The 13,248-nt window shown below is 42.0% G+C and overlaps 1 protein-coding gene across 1 annotated transcript in view; it reads right to left on the reverse strand.

Moving 5' to 3' along the window:
• LOC109929753 (calretinin-like) overlaps positions 1 to 13,248 on the reverse strand; it is a 117,654-nt gene that overhangs the window by 30,472 nt on the left and 73,934 nt on the right. The window lies entirely within an intron of this gene.

The raw sequence follows: 13,248 nt of genomic DNA on the forward strand, positions 1-13,248 counted from the left end.
CCCTTCCTCAGAACTGAGGAAGGGTCACCGGACCCGAAACGTTAACTCTGTTTTCTCTTCCACAGATGCTGCCAGACCTGCTGAGCTTTTCCAGCAACTTTGTTTTTGTTCCTGATTTACAGCATCCGCAGTTCTTTCGGTTTTTATTAAGGTAGAAGTTAGGTTTAGTGAGGAGGAGAGTGGTGATGAGCAAACCCATCGTAGCCAAAGACATGGTAGGGATATGTCAAAACATGACTAAAATTCAATGAAAAAGATTTAGAAGCCTTATTCATTTCCTCTGAGAAACTGGCTAGGCAGATGAATTAGCTAGAGACTGTGTGGGTAATGTTAATTCAGACCAAGTTGGCACGCAGGGCTAGTGAGGTATTTGCAGCGCTGTCAGATGAGGTATCAAGAGATTATGAAGATGTCAAACAGGCTGTTTGAGTGCCCACAAATTGGTACCAGAAGCATATAGACAATGGTTCAGAAATATAAGGAAGGAACCAGGTCAGATTATGTTGAGTTTGAAAGAATTAAACACAGCAACTTTGATAGATGGGTGAGAGCATTAAAGATCGAAAAGACATATGAGGATCTTGAGAAGGATTATCCTGTTGGAAGAGTTTAAAAACTCACTTCTAGAGGTGATAAGAACTCATATTGTAGAACAGAAAGTCCAAACAGTGAGAAGAGCTGCTGAGTTGGCAGGTGAATATACATTAGTGCATAAATCGAAATCTAACTTCCAACAGCAATTTCATTCTATGAGGGAAATAAATTGGGAAAGAGGGAGATCCTTCAATGACAAACAAAAAATAGATCATCCTGGGAACAGTTTACCACATTTGAAAAAAGAAACCCAAGAAGGTGATAAAGAGGTGAAAGGCATTTCCACTGTAATAGAGGGGGACACAAAGTTGCAGTGCTGGTTGTTGAAGGATGGGAAAAAGGATGCAGTGAAAGAGGCTAAACCAGTGGGATTAGTTGAGACGGTGAAGGAAATCCCAAAAGAAGTCAAGGAGCAATAGGAGAGTGCACTCCCTAGTCATGGGCTGGATAGTGAGGTGGTGCCCAATCTCTGCAAAGACTTCACCTCTGTGGGTAAGGTTTACTCAGGGAGAACAGGGGGAGATGGTAAAGTTAAAATATTGAGAGATACAGGAGCTGGTCAATCTCTAATGGTAAGAGATTAAAGTATTTGTATTCCTTCTGAAATGTTACTTGAGAGAGTGATAATCTGTGGAATAAATGGAGAGAGATTTAGCGTTCCCCTGTGTAAAATAAGACTGGAAAGTCCAATCAAGACTGGGGAAGTGACAGTGGGAGTGATTGATAGAGTGTCTATTCCAGGAACAGTTTGGAAACGACCTAACAGGATGAAAGGTGGGAATGACACACTGCTTGCAGTGGAGAAGTTGAAGGAAAACAAGGGAACTGAGGAGTTAAAAGAAAAATACCCTGGAATTTTTCTAGACTGTGTGGTGACAAGATTCCACAGTCGTAAGTTAAAGCAAGAAGGAAAAATTAAAGGGTAAACAAAGGAGTTGAGGTCCAGTTAGCTAACACGCTGTTTGATGAAATGGTAAAGGAAAAACCTGAACAGGTAGAGGATCAGGCAGAGGTGTTTAGTTCTGAAAGTTTAATGGAGTTACAACAAAAATATGAGACAGTAAAAGATTTGTATCGTAAATCCTACTCAGAAAAGGAATCAGAATATATTCCCGGGTGTTATTATATTAAGGAGAGAATCCTAAGGCGGAAATGGAGACCTCAGCAGGTTGGTGCAGTGGAGGAATGGGTGGATGTTCACCAGACTGTGTTCCAGGTAGCATATAGACAGGAAATATTGCGGGTAGCACACCAATTACCTGTAGGAGGTCATCTAGGATTGAGGAAGGCTCAGTTTAAGATACAAAAGCATTTCTCTTGACCTGGATAACATAAGGATGCCGCTGAATTTTACTGTACCTGTCATACTTGTCAAATGGTAGGAAAGCTATTGACAGTAAATGAAACCAGCACCTTTGATGCCAACTACTGCATTTGAAGAACGTTTCACATGGGTTATGATTGATTTGTTAGGTCCCCTCCCTAAAACCAAAAGTGGGAACCAGTATTTGCTAACCCTAATAGATTTGTCTACCAGATTTCTGGAGGCAATTCCATTATGGAAGGTGAAGGCAAAAAATGTTGTGGAGGACTTCGACTTGCTTGCTTTCTTTACCCGTTATGGCCTACCCTGGGAGATTCAGTCAGACCAAGGATCCAATTTTATTGCCAAACTATTTAAGGAGGTCATGGATAGTTGAGGCATTCCTAACACTTTAAATCAAGTGTGTACCTTCCTGAATCCCAGGGAGCATTGGAATGGGAGCATGTAGGCCCTAAAGATCATGCTGAGGGCTTATTGCTAGGATTGGCCAAACGATTCGGATAAGGGTATCCAATTTATATTGCTTGCCATTAGAGATGCTACAAATGAGTCAACTCAGTTTACTACATTTCAATTGATTTTCAGACACGAAGTAAGAAGGATATTATAATTATTTAAGGGAAAGTTGATCTGTCTGAAGTCAGAGATATCACAGTTGGAGAGAGAAAGATTAAACAGAGTAGGAGAATTAGCTAGACAAGGTCATAAATTTAGAAAAAAACTGAATCCGCGAAGGCAGAAGTGATGTTCTTGGGACATAACATCGGACATGGAAGGATGACACTGAGGAATGTGAAGACAAGGACCATAGAGGAATTTCCAAGACCATCCTGAAAGAAAGAGGTGCTACAATTTTTGAGACTGAGCAGATTCCACCGGAAGTTTGTAACATGGTGGCATCGCAGACGGATTTGCTAAAGAAGAACACAAAATTTCAGTGGGCAGAACAATGCCAGAGGAGGCATTTGAGAAATTAAAACCTGTGTTAAACACTGCACCAGTTTTAGCCACACCTCACCCTTTAAAGTTGTTAACGACACAAGCAATGTAATGGCTGGAGATATGTTGATGCAGGAGGATGATTGTAGAATTGAAAGGCCAATCAGTTATTTTTCAGAGAATCTCAATGTCCACCAGAGAAAATATTTCACCGTTGAAAAAGAGTTATTAAGTTTGGCACTGGCCTTGCAACATTTTAAAGTTTATGTTACAAATGGTGTATTGGAGACAATTGTGTATACTGACCACAGCCCTCTCACCTTTTTAGAAAGATTTAAAGACAAGAATATGAAACTATTTTGTTGGAGTCTTATGTTACAAGCATATAATTTACAGATTGTACATGTTGTGGGTCATAAAAATGTTATTGCACATGCGTTATTACGGTTTTAAGAGAAAATGTGTGTATAACATTGAACACTACCAGTCCAATGTTATATATATATGCAGAATTAGTATGAAATGTATAACTTTAGACCTATGTATTTTGTGATAATGGTGTTAAGATTTAGAAAAAAAAGCCATCTTTTCATAATGATTGTTCATTTTATTCTTAAGTGGGGACATGTTGCAAAATTGTGTAGGGTACTTATGAATTGGAAGTCATGGAAGTTAGAATTTCTTTGTAAAAACGATAGTGGGGGAAGAGTGTGTAGACCCTTTAAGAGATGATGTGCTTTTCTAAGCTTGGAGATTTAAACGAAAACATGTCTGTAAGCAGCTGAAGAGGTACAGATGGTTCTGAAATTGAAACATGTATCAATTGGCTGTGTGATTGGAAACATTAGGATTGTTTTGATGTTTTGACAACTAGCTTGAAGATCAGCCAATTAATTTAAACCAAGCATTTAGAGATTGAAAACCAACAAATTTATACATGATGGTTTTGACAACTTCAGACCAATCCTATTATAAGAAAATTGAAAAGGTCATCAGAGGTGTATAAGAAGAGGGCTTTTGAAAATCAGTGTGAGAGTGAACTGCTGTCTGAAGAGTAAATACCTGGCTCTCACAGAAATCTCTAAGCTCTCTGAGAAAGTACCATCTATTCATAAAGGTATCCCGACACTCCTAGCTAAGATTCCTGACAGAAGAATTCACAGAGAAAACATTCCTGACAGAAGGATCAGCAGTGAAGACAAAGAACATTCTGGAAGACTTAACCTGGCTGTACTTTTGAAAGTCTAAGTTTTAATTTATTTTTATAATAACTTGTGTTTTGATAAGTGGGACTTGATTGGAACAGCATACTATTAGAATTTTGTTCAGTTAGGTAATAGTTAGTAGTTAAGGTGGAATTGTTCGATTTGTTAGTAGTTCTGTTAATTTGTTCACTGTTAGGGTTAAATAAATAAATTGTTACTTGTTGCTTATAAAGTGAATATCAGGAATTTTCTTTTATTTAATCATTCCTTTTTAATTGATTAAGTGAGGTGAGGTGAGCTTCTCTGGGTGTTTCGGGTTTAATTATTAGAAGGGGACATCTATTCCCGTTGTAACAGACTGGGGGCTTGTGTTGCAATTTTAATTATCAAAGGGGTGTGACCTCCCTTTCCTAACAATAGCCAGACAGTCATTATTCCAGAGCAGTTGGAATTGCACATGGGGATCTTGTGGAATCTAACACATTTCAAAGGAATTGCCCCAAAATTGAAGATTCCCCTGGAAAGTTCCCCGAAGCTTGGAACCTTCCAGAAGCCTCTATTTGAATCAGAAAATTTGGAGACTTCTAATGAAATTTAGGAAAAGATTTTCTCTGACAAAGTCAGGCAATGAAATAAATAATGTAACAGCTGAGTAAGTATTTAATGAATCCCATACTTATCTCACACCTGCCCCAACTACAATTCCGCATCGACCACTTAACGCTTCCAGCCCCTGACCTGACATTCCCCCCTCTCTTTCAGGACCCGACACCCAGGACTCACTATGAGACCACTATATCCACTTCCCTCATTCAACTTTTCCTCTTCAACGGACCCCACACACATTTCCCCCATTCTAGACATACTGTGCTTTCTTTCCTACATTCTGGAAGTGACTTGCCTATCCTTACAGGAATCAACACCCATCTTCCCCTACTCCAGAATTGAACTGTTTCTTCCTACCTGGACCCGCTCAATTCCTGGTTCTTGATCACTGTTACCACTCCCCCGCCTTCACCTGTTCCTCTTTTCCCAGAATAAAGTTCTTGCCACACCTCATTCTGGACCAGGTTTGTTTACCCCCCTCCCCCAACTCACTGCGGTGCCATGTCCCATCCTCCATCAATGCCAACAGTTCCCATCCACACCAACCAATGCTAAAAACTGCACCACTTACCTATCCCCTGGTCACCTTGCATTGTGGGTCTCTACCCCTGGTACCAAACCACTGCCCACTTCGAATCCTACTTACTTGGCATCCTCCCACATCTACTTGGCACCGTACCAACCTGACACCCTACTTGCTTGGCACCCTTATCATGTGCCAGTATGGCAACTACCCTTCCAACACCTTAACCTCACACTTATTCTGTGTCCTTACTGTTTGAAGGCAGCTGCCAAAGTGGCGTTCTGTGATTCTGGGCTTTTACATTTCAGAAATCGGCAACTGATAGCTGTGAAAAGGGGTCATAGTTTGCCTTTCCCCCCAACAGTTCTACAAAAAAGAGAATTGCAAGAGTAAGTATGGCTATCCATTCCCCGATTGCAATCTCCTATCAGAATTGGGGAGCTCTTTCCTTTAGTAAAACAGGGTTTGATTGGCAATCTGTGTGAGATTGCTGCTCTTCAGAAAACCTGGCCCAGCATTTACAATGCTTTAAAATATGCATTCCATGCTTGCAGTCCCTTGCTTCAAGCAGCTTCTAAAGTTGGCTTACTTCTCTCTTAGCCCATATCCAGGCTTCACCAATCTAGCAGTCAATAGCAAACAGTTCACTTCATTAAACACAGAAAGTTGAGCTCTGCAAGGAGTACCACAACCAGTAGGTTAACAAGGCACTCCTTCGGCACCTCCAGTATAATTTGATTCCTGTGCGCATCTTCTAGAATAGAATAGAATAGCAATTTATTGTCACATGTACTTATGAAAATACAGTGAGATGTGTATAAGTCGCCACAATTATAATTGTAGAAAGTATAAAAAAGTTGGAATAAAGTTAGGCCAAAGTTCATCTTTTGTTCCCTCCTCAGATCCTGGGTTTATGGAGTGGCTACGGAATGCTGCCGCCAAAGCAAAGATTTCCCGACTGGATCCACCATGCTGCCACTACCGAAGCTGACATCGAAGCCACTACATCGCCGAATTAGCAAAGAGGGACAGACTGGACCCACCAAGTTGCCAACGCTGAAGCCCTCACCATTTCAGTTGCCGCTTTAAGCAACCCCATTGTTGCCATAGCCACAAGGAACAAACCGGAACCGCCGTGCCACCACCGCTATAGCCATCATGAAACCGCCGCACCGCCACCGGACCCACCAACAATGAAGCCTTCGATAAAGCCACAACTACTATGACCATGAGGAATGGACATTCAGGTCCACCCCACTATCACAGTAGGCCCTTGCAGCTGCCTTCCTCCACTGCAGCCACAGAAAAGAAGAAAACGTGAATTTTGTTTAAAAACAGAGATGAAGAAATGAAGAAACAAAACAACAACAAAAAAAAACAGAGAAGAATGGAGCCAGCCAGGTGAGCAGGAGTGTGTAGGCACAGAGCCTGAACACATCCTACCCTGCCACTGCTCCATCTTTCTATAGGTTGTATTATACTAAAGGTAAAGTCACCACAGATCCAGAGGACCACAGGGCTACTCTCTCACTAGAGATTGACGCGTGGTGGTGGATTAACCTGAAGGTCACCACGCTTCAGTATAGGGGCAAGGTTAAGAATGTGGGACCTTGATTGTAAACTCAGTTGGCACTGTCACGAAGGGCGGTATGACAGCACCTCCAAATGCTGTGCTCCCCAGCAGCTAGATAAAAAGAGCAGGTGAATGAAGAGACAATCACTTCAGAGTACTCCAACCATCCAGAATACAAAAATGCCTGTGTCTTCATCATTGCTGTAATACCCTGCTAAACCGCATTGTGGGTAAATCCCCACTAAGACGGCTGCAGCGATTAAATAAAAGTTATCTACAATCACCATTCAAGATCCACTAGATCTGAGGAATATGGGTTAGTATTGCACTAACCCCCATTTTCCAATATTTCTTTTCCCAACATGCTACATTTCCATATCATTAATTACTGGCTTTTCATAAAATACTCTGACAATGAATATACAAGGATCCTGAGTATTAATGCTAATGGTTGCATTATGCACTACCATATTTTTCCTTTTGGTAATAGACAAATTATTCTCCAAAAATTCCTGTGTGTGCTTTTGTTTTTAATACTGTTTTGAAGCCATTTAAGTGGCTTAGCAATTATGTTAAAATAATTTAATGTATCGAAGATACACATTAATTAAATCTCTTTTTCTGGGGACATTCAATTTTGGCATGTAGGAAATAAGCAAAATAGCATTTTTACCCACTGCAATATATGTTGTTATTTGTGTAACTTCAATAATGTATCATTGTGTTTATATTGTTTGCATTTTTCTCCTATGAATGTATAGGATCGTTGCATACGGCTGTTTGTGAACCTGATGAATGCACTAATTATTGCTCTACATCCCTAATGTAATTTTGTTTTGTCACTGATTTTATGGGCAAATTGTGCCAGTAATGAAGCTTGACTGAACAAAAAATTAAATGCTTGTAAAGCTTCAGAAACATTCACAGCATCGCTCTATCACTGTGTAACATGAAATGTTGGGAGATGGTGACTGTTTCTTTGTCAGATCCATTTACAGATGAGGGAGGTGAAGATAAAAATGGGTGCATAGCCATACTGCAGAATTAATGAAAAAACGTGTCCCATTGGCCATTTGCAGTACCAATTTTGCGAGGTTGTATTGTACGACTCTTGTCCAAATTAGATTGAAAACAAACAGAAAGTGCTGGAGAAACTCAGCATATCTGGCAGCATCTGTGGAAAAAACAAAGTTAACACTTCAAGCCCAATATGACACTTCTCAGGATTTTGATGGTGGTTGGCAATCTGTTCCCCGATAATTCAAACTCGCTGCAGAAAAGGGGCGGTTGCTTTTCGTTTCGGATTCATTCATTTGAAAGTGTTAATGCTGAGGGTTGTCTTAAGCACCACCTACTATAGGGATGTCATATAGGCTCGATTAGAAATTTAAAGTTTCAATAGCGTGGGGATCTCTATCTATTAGTCTCATGCTTAACAAGACACTGTCATCAAACCAAAAATACATTTTGCCTACCATACCATTAATAACATGATATATGAGTTTCAGTGCCATGATGATACTAAGTTTATGTCATTCATCTCAGTGACAGGTGGACCACATTGAACAACATGTCTCATTGACCAGTTGCAACTAGCAACAGTATGCACATCCTCAAACAGCCCATGCTTACAAGCCTCAGAAAAGTATATCCACCAATAGATGTAATTCTACTCTTGGAAATAATTTGTTAAATAATCCAGACTGTGCAAAGGGTTACACTATGAGTTGCTAAAGATACAGCTGAAGCATTCACAACAATCTTTAGCCAGGAGGGCTGAGTGGATGATCCATCTTAGCCTCTACCGGAAGTTCCCACCATCACAGGTCCCAGTTTATTAACTCGATTCACTCCACATGATTAAAAAAAACTGTTGGATGCATCAGATACTCCAAAGATCATGGGCCCTGACAACATTCTGGTAATAGTCCTGCAGACTCCAGAACTTGCCTCAACTCTTGCCAAACTCTTTCATACAGTTACAACACCTACATCTACCTGGTAATGAGAAAGTTTGCCCAGGCATAGTCTGTACACAAAAAGCATTGTGAATCTAATCTGGACAATTATCACAATCAATCTACTCTCAATCATCAATAAAATGATGGAAGATGTTATGAACTATATGGTGGTGCAGCAATTGTTTAGCAATAACCTTCTCACTGCTGTTCATTTTGGGGTCTGACAGGGCGACTCAGCTCCTGGTCTCATTTTAGCAATTGTTCAAATATGGACAAAAGAGCTGAGTTCCAGAGGTGAGGTGAGAGTGACTACCCTTTACCTGAAGGCTGCATTTGACAGTGTGGCATGAAAGAGCCCTAGCAAAACTGGAATCAATGGATATCAGGGGACAAAACTGTCAGTTGGTTAGAATCACACCTGGCTAAAGGATGATGATAGTGGTTGTTGGAGGTCAGTTACTTCATCTCCAGGGCATCACTGCAGGAGTTTCTCCCAGTTGTGCCCTAGGCCAAACCATCTTGAGTTAATCCATCAATGGACTTCCCTCCATCATAAAGTCAGAAGTGGGATGTTCATTACTGGCTGCACAATGTTTAGGGCCATTCACAACTCCTCAAGTACTGAAGTAGTCCATGTCCAAATGCAGAAAGATCTGAACAGTAGGTTGAAGTGACGAGTAACATTCGTGCCATACAAATGTCAGACAATAACCAATCCAACCCTTACCCATCACATGCTATCACCCTTCGCCCCTCCCCTCCTTTAGTTTCCTCGAGATCCCCCCAAAACCCCACCCCTGAACCTTGCCGCATATTCACCATCCCCCCCGACTTCGAACTCTCTGAGGCCAAACGGTCTGTCCTCAGTAAAGGGCTCACTTTCATGCCCCACCTCAATGAGTTCCATGCCCACCAAGACGTGGAACTCTTCTTCTGCTGCCTCAGCCTCCATGTCTTCTTCTTTGATAAAGACTCCCATTCCCCCCTCTGGGGACCCCCTCTAACCTTCTTCCTCCTCTTGGACAGCATCCCCCACCCCCAGCCCACAGCCTCTTACCCTCCTCGAACCTCTTCATTGCTAACTGCCAATGCGACGTCAACTGCCTTGATTTCTCCACTCCCCTCGCCCACTCCAACCCCTCCCCGTCTGAACATGCAGCGTTCCACTCTCTCCGCACCAATCCCCATTTCACTATCAAACCCACTGACAAAGGTGGAGCGGTGGTAGTCTGGAGGACAGACCTCTATATTGCAGAGGCCAAATGCCAACTCTCCAACACCACATCTTACTTCCCCCTTGACCATGACCCCACCATGGCCAATCAAGCTATAGTCTCCCACACTGTCCATGATCTGGTGCTCTCCATTCCACCGCCTCCAGCCTTATAGTTCCTCAGCCCTACACTGCCCAGTTTTACCTGCTCCTCACATCCACAAGTCCAACTACCCCAGCCGACCCATTATCTCCAGATGCTCCTGCCTCCACCGAATTCATTTCTTCCTACCTCAACTCCATTCTCTTGCCCTTGGTCCAGGCACATCCCACCTACATCCGGGACACAAACCACGTCCTCCACCTTTTTGGAAGCTTCCAGTTCCCTGGCTCCCAGTGCTTCACCTTTGCTATGGACGTGCAATCGCTAAACACATCCATACCCCACAAGGATGACCTACAGGCACTCAGACTTTTCCTCTCCAACAGGCCCATCCAGTCCCCTCCCACCAATACCTCCCTCCACCTCACTGAACTAGTCCTCACCCTCAATAACTTTTCCTTCAATTTTTCCTATTTTCTCCGAATCCAGAAGGTTGCCACAGGCACTCACATGGGCCCCTGCTATGCCTGTTTGTCGGTTATGTCAAACAGTCCCTCTCCAGTACGTACACCGATAGTGGTCCCCAACTCTTCCACCGTTACATCGATGACCGCATCAGTGCTGCATCCTGTACCCGGGCTGAACTGGGGCAGTTTATCGACTTTGCTAACAATTTCCACCCCGCCCTCAAATTCACTTGGTCTATCTCAGACACCTCCCTCCCCTTTCTTGGCCTCTCTATTTCCATTTCTACCAACAGTTTACGGACCGACATTTACTATAAACCCACAGACTCCTACAGCTACCTAGGCCACACCTCCTCCCAACCTGTATGCTGCAAAAACTCCATCCCATTTTCCCAATTCCTCCATCTCCTCCTCTGAAGAGGAGACCTTCCACTCCCAGCATCCCAGCTGTCTGCCTTTTTCAAACAACGCTTTCTCCCGCCTCTGTCATCCAGACAGCCCTCCACCATGCTTCCTCCATTCCCCGCTCCACAGCTCTTAACAACTGCCCCCCCCAATTATAATAAAGATAGGGTCCCCCTTGTCCTCATTTTCCACCCCACCAGCCTCCGCATCCAATGTATCATCCTCAAACACTTCCATCAACTCCAATTAGACCCCACCACCCGGAACATCTTCCACTCCCCACCCCTCTCTGCTTTCCGCAAGGACCATTCCCTTTGCCAATCCTTAGTTTGTGCCACACTCCAACCCACCTGGTACCTTCCCCTGGAACCATAAAAGATACAACACCTGCCTACACCCCACCTCCTTCATCTCCATCCAGGACCCTAAACAGTCTTTCCAAGTGAGATAGAGCTTCACCTGCGTCTCCTCCAACAGTCTATTGAATCCAGTGCTCCTCATTCAATAATAACACCATCACTGAATCCCCTCCTGTCAACATTCTGGGAGTTACAGTCGAACAGAAACTGAACTGGACTAGCTATGTAAATACTGTGACTACAAGAGCAGTTCAGAGTCCTGGAATCTTGCTGTGAATAACTCACCACCTGACTCCCTAAAGCCTGTCCACCATCTACAAGGCACAAGTCAGGAGTGTGACTGAATATTTGCCTGGATGGTTGCAGCTCCAACAACACTCAAGAAGTTTGACACCATCTGAGGCAAAGCAGCCCACTTGATTGGTATTATATCAACAAACACTTACTCTATCCACCACCAATACCAGTAAGAGCAGTGTGCGCTACCTACAAAATGCACTGCCCAAATTCACCTAAGCTCATTAGACAGAATCTTCCAAATCCATGAACACCACCATCTAGCAAGACAAAGACAGCAGATACATGGGAATATTACCACCTGCAAGTTCCCCTCTAAGCTGCTCACTGCTCTGAAATATATTGCTGCTCCATCAGTGTCACCGTGTCAAAATACGGGAATTATCTCCCTAATTGCATTGAAGATCAACCTACAACACATGGACTGCAGTCGTTCAAGCGGGCAGCTCACCACCAACTTCTCAAGGGCAACAAAGGATGAACAATGAATGGTGGCTCAGCCAGCAAAGCCCATGTCCCCTAAGTAAATTAAAAAGAAATAATGCTACTGCACAGATAGTTGTAAGAAGGTATTGCAATACATGAAATTCCTATGTAATACATGAAATTATGCAGGAATATGGAAACTTTAGCATCCAGACACAGTCATTTTACATGGTCAAGGCTTCATGAGGATATGGTGCAGTTCTGTAAAACATTATACATGTCAGATAGTGGGAAAACCTCAAGTAAGATCAGTCCAGCACCATTAACACCCATACCAGTTTCCGAAGAACCACTCAGTCAAGTGTAAGTAGATTCTAGAGGGCCATTACTGAAAACTAAAATATGAAATCCATATATCCTTACAGATATGGGTATGAAAACCAGATTTCTGGAAGCCAATCATTTAGGGACAATTAGAGTAAATGAAGTTATGGAAAAATTAATAATTTTTTTATTCATCATGAACTAACAATTAAAATAAAATCAGATCAAGATTCTAAATCAATGTCTAAAGTTTCTCAGGGCATAATAAGCAATTTGAGTATAAAATAATCGATGCCCACTACCTATCATCTGTAAACCAGGGAGCTTTGGAAAGATACTATCAGACTCCTAAAATAATGATTGACATGTATTGTCACAGATGATCATAGGATCAGGACAAAGGATTAGATTTCTTACTATTTGCTACCATTAACATCCAAAGCTAAAGAGATATGAGCCTCTGTTACACCAAATGGCTTTTATTAATGTTGAGTGATGCCATTTGGTTTTAAAAATTCCCCTGCTACATTCCAAAGACTAATGAATTAAGTTGTAGCTAAGTGCCTAGCTTATTTAGATGATGTCATAATATAGACTGTAGCTGACAAAAATGTGTAAAGCAATTAAGGACCTCTTCAATCAATTATAGTTAGTTGGCTTAGTAATAAATCTGAGAAGAATGAAAAGCGATGGTAAATTTTGCTATGAATAATGAAAACGAAAACTCTGATTGAATTCCCTATTCCTGAGACTTACAAAAAATCTTTCAACTTCTGTAACTGTGGGTTTATTGTAAATCTTTGCATAACTTCAACACAACGTTTTTACCTCCAACAGATTTGTTACAAAAAAGACAAATGTGGTAGAGTCAGCAGAGTGTCAAGCAACCTAGAGAAGTTGATGTCAATTCTAATAAATGAATAGGTGTT

The sequence above is a fragment of the Rhincodon typus genome, chromosome 4, assembly GCF_021869965.1.
Source record: "Rhincodon typus isolate 14 chromosome 4, sRhiTyp1.1, whole genome shotgun sequence".
Lineage (NCBI taxonomy): Eukaryota > Metazoa > Chordata > Chondrichthyes > Orectolobiformes > Rhincodontidae > Rhincodon > Rhincodon typus.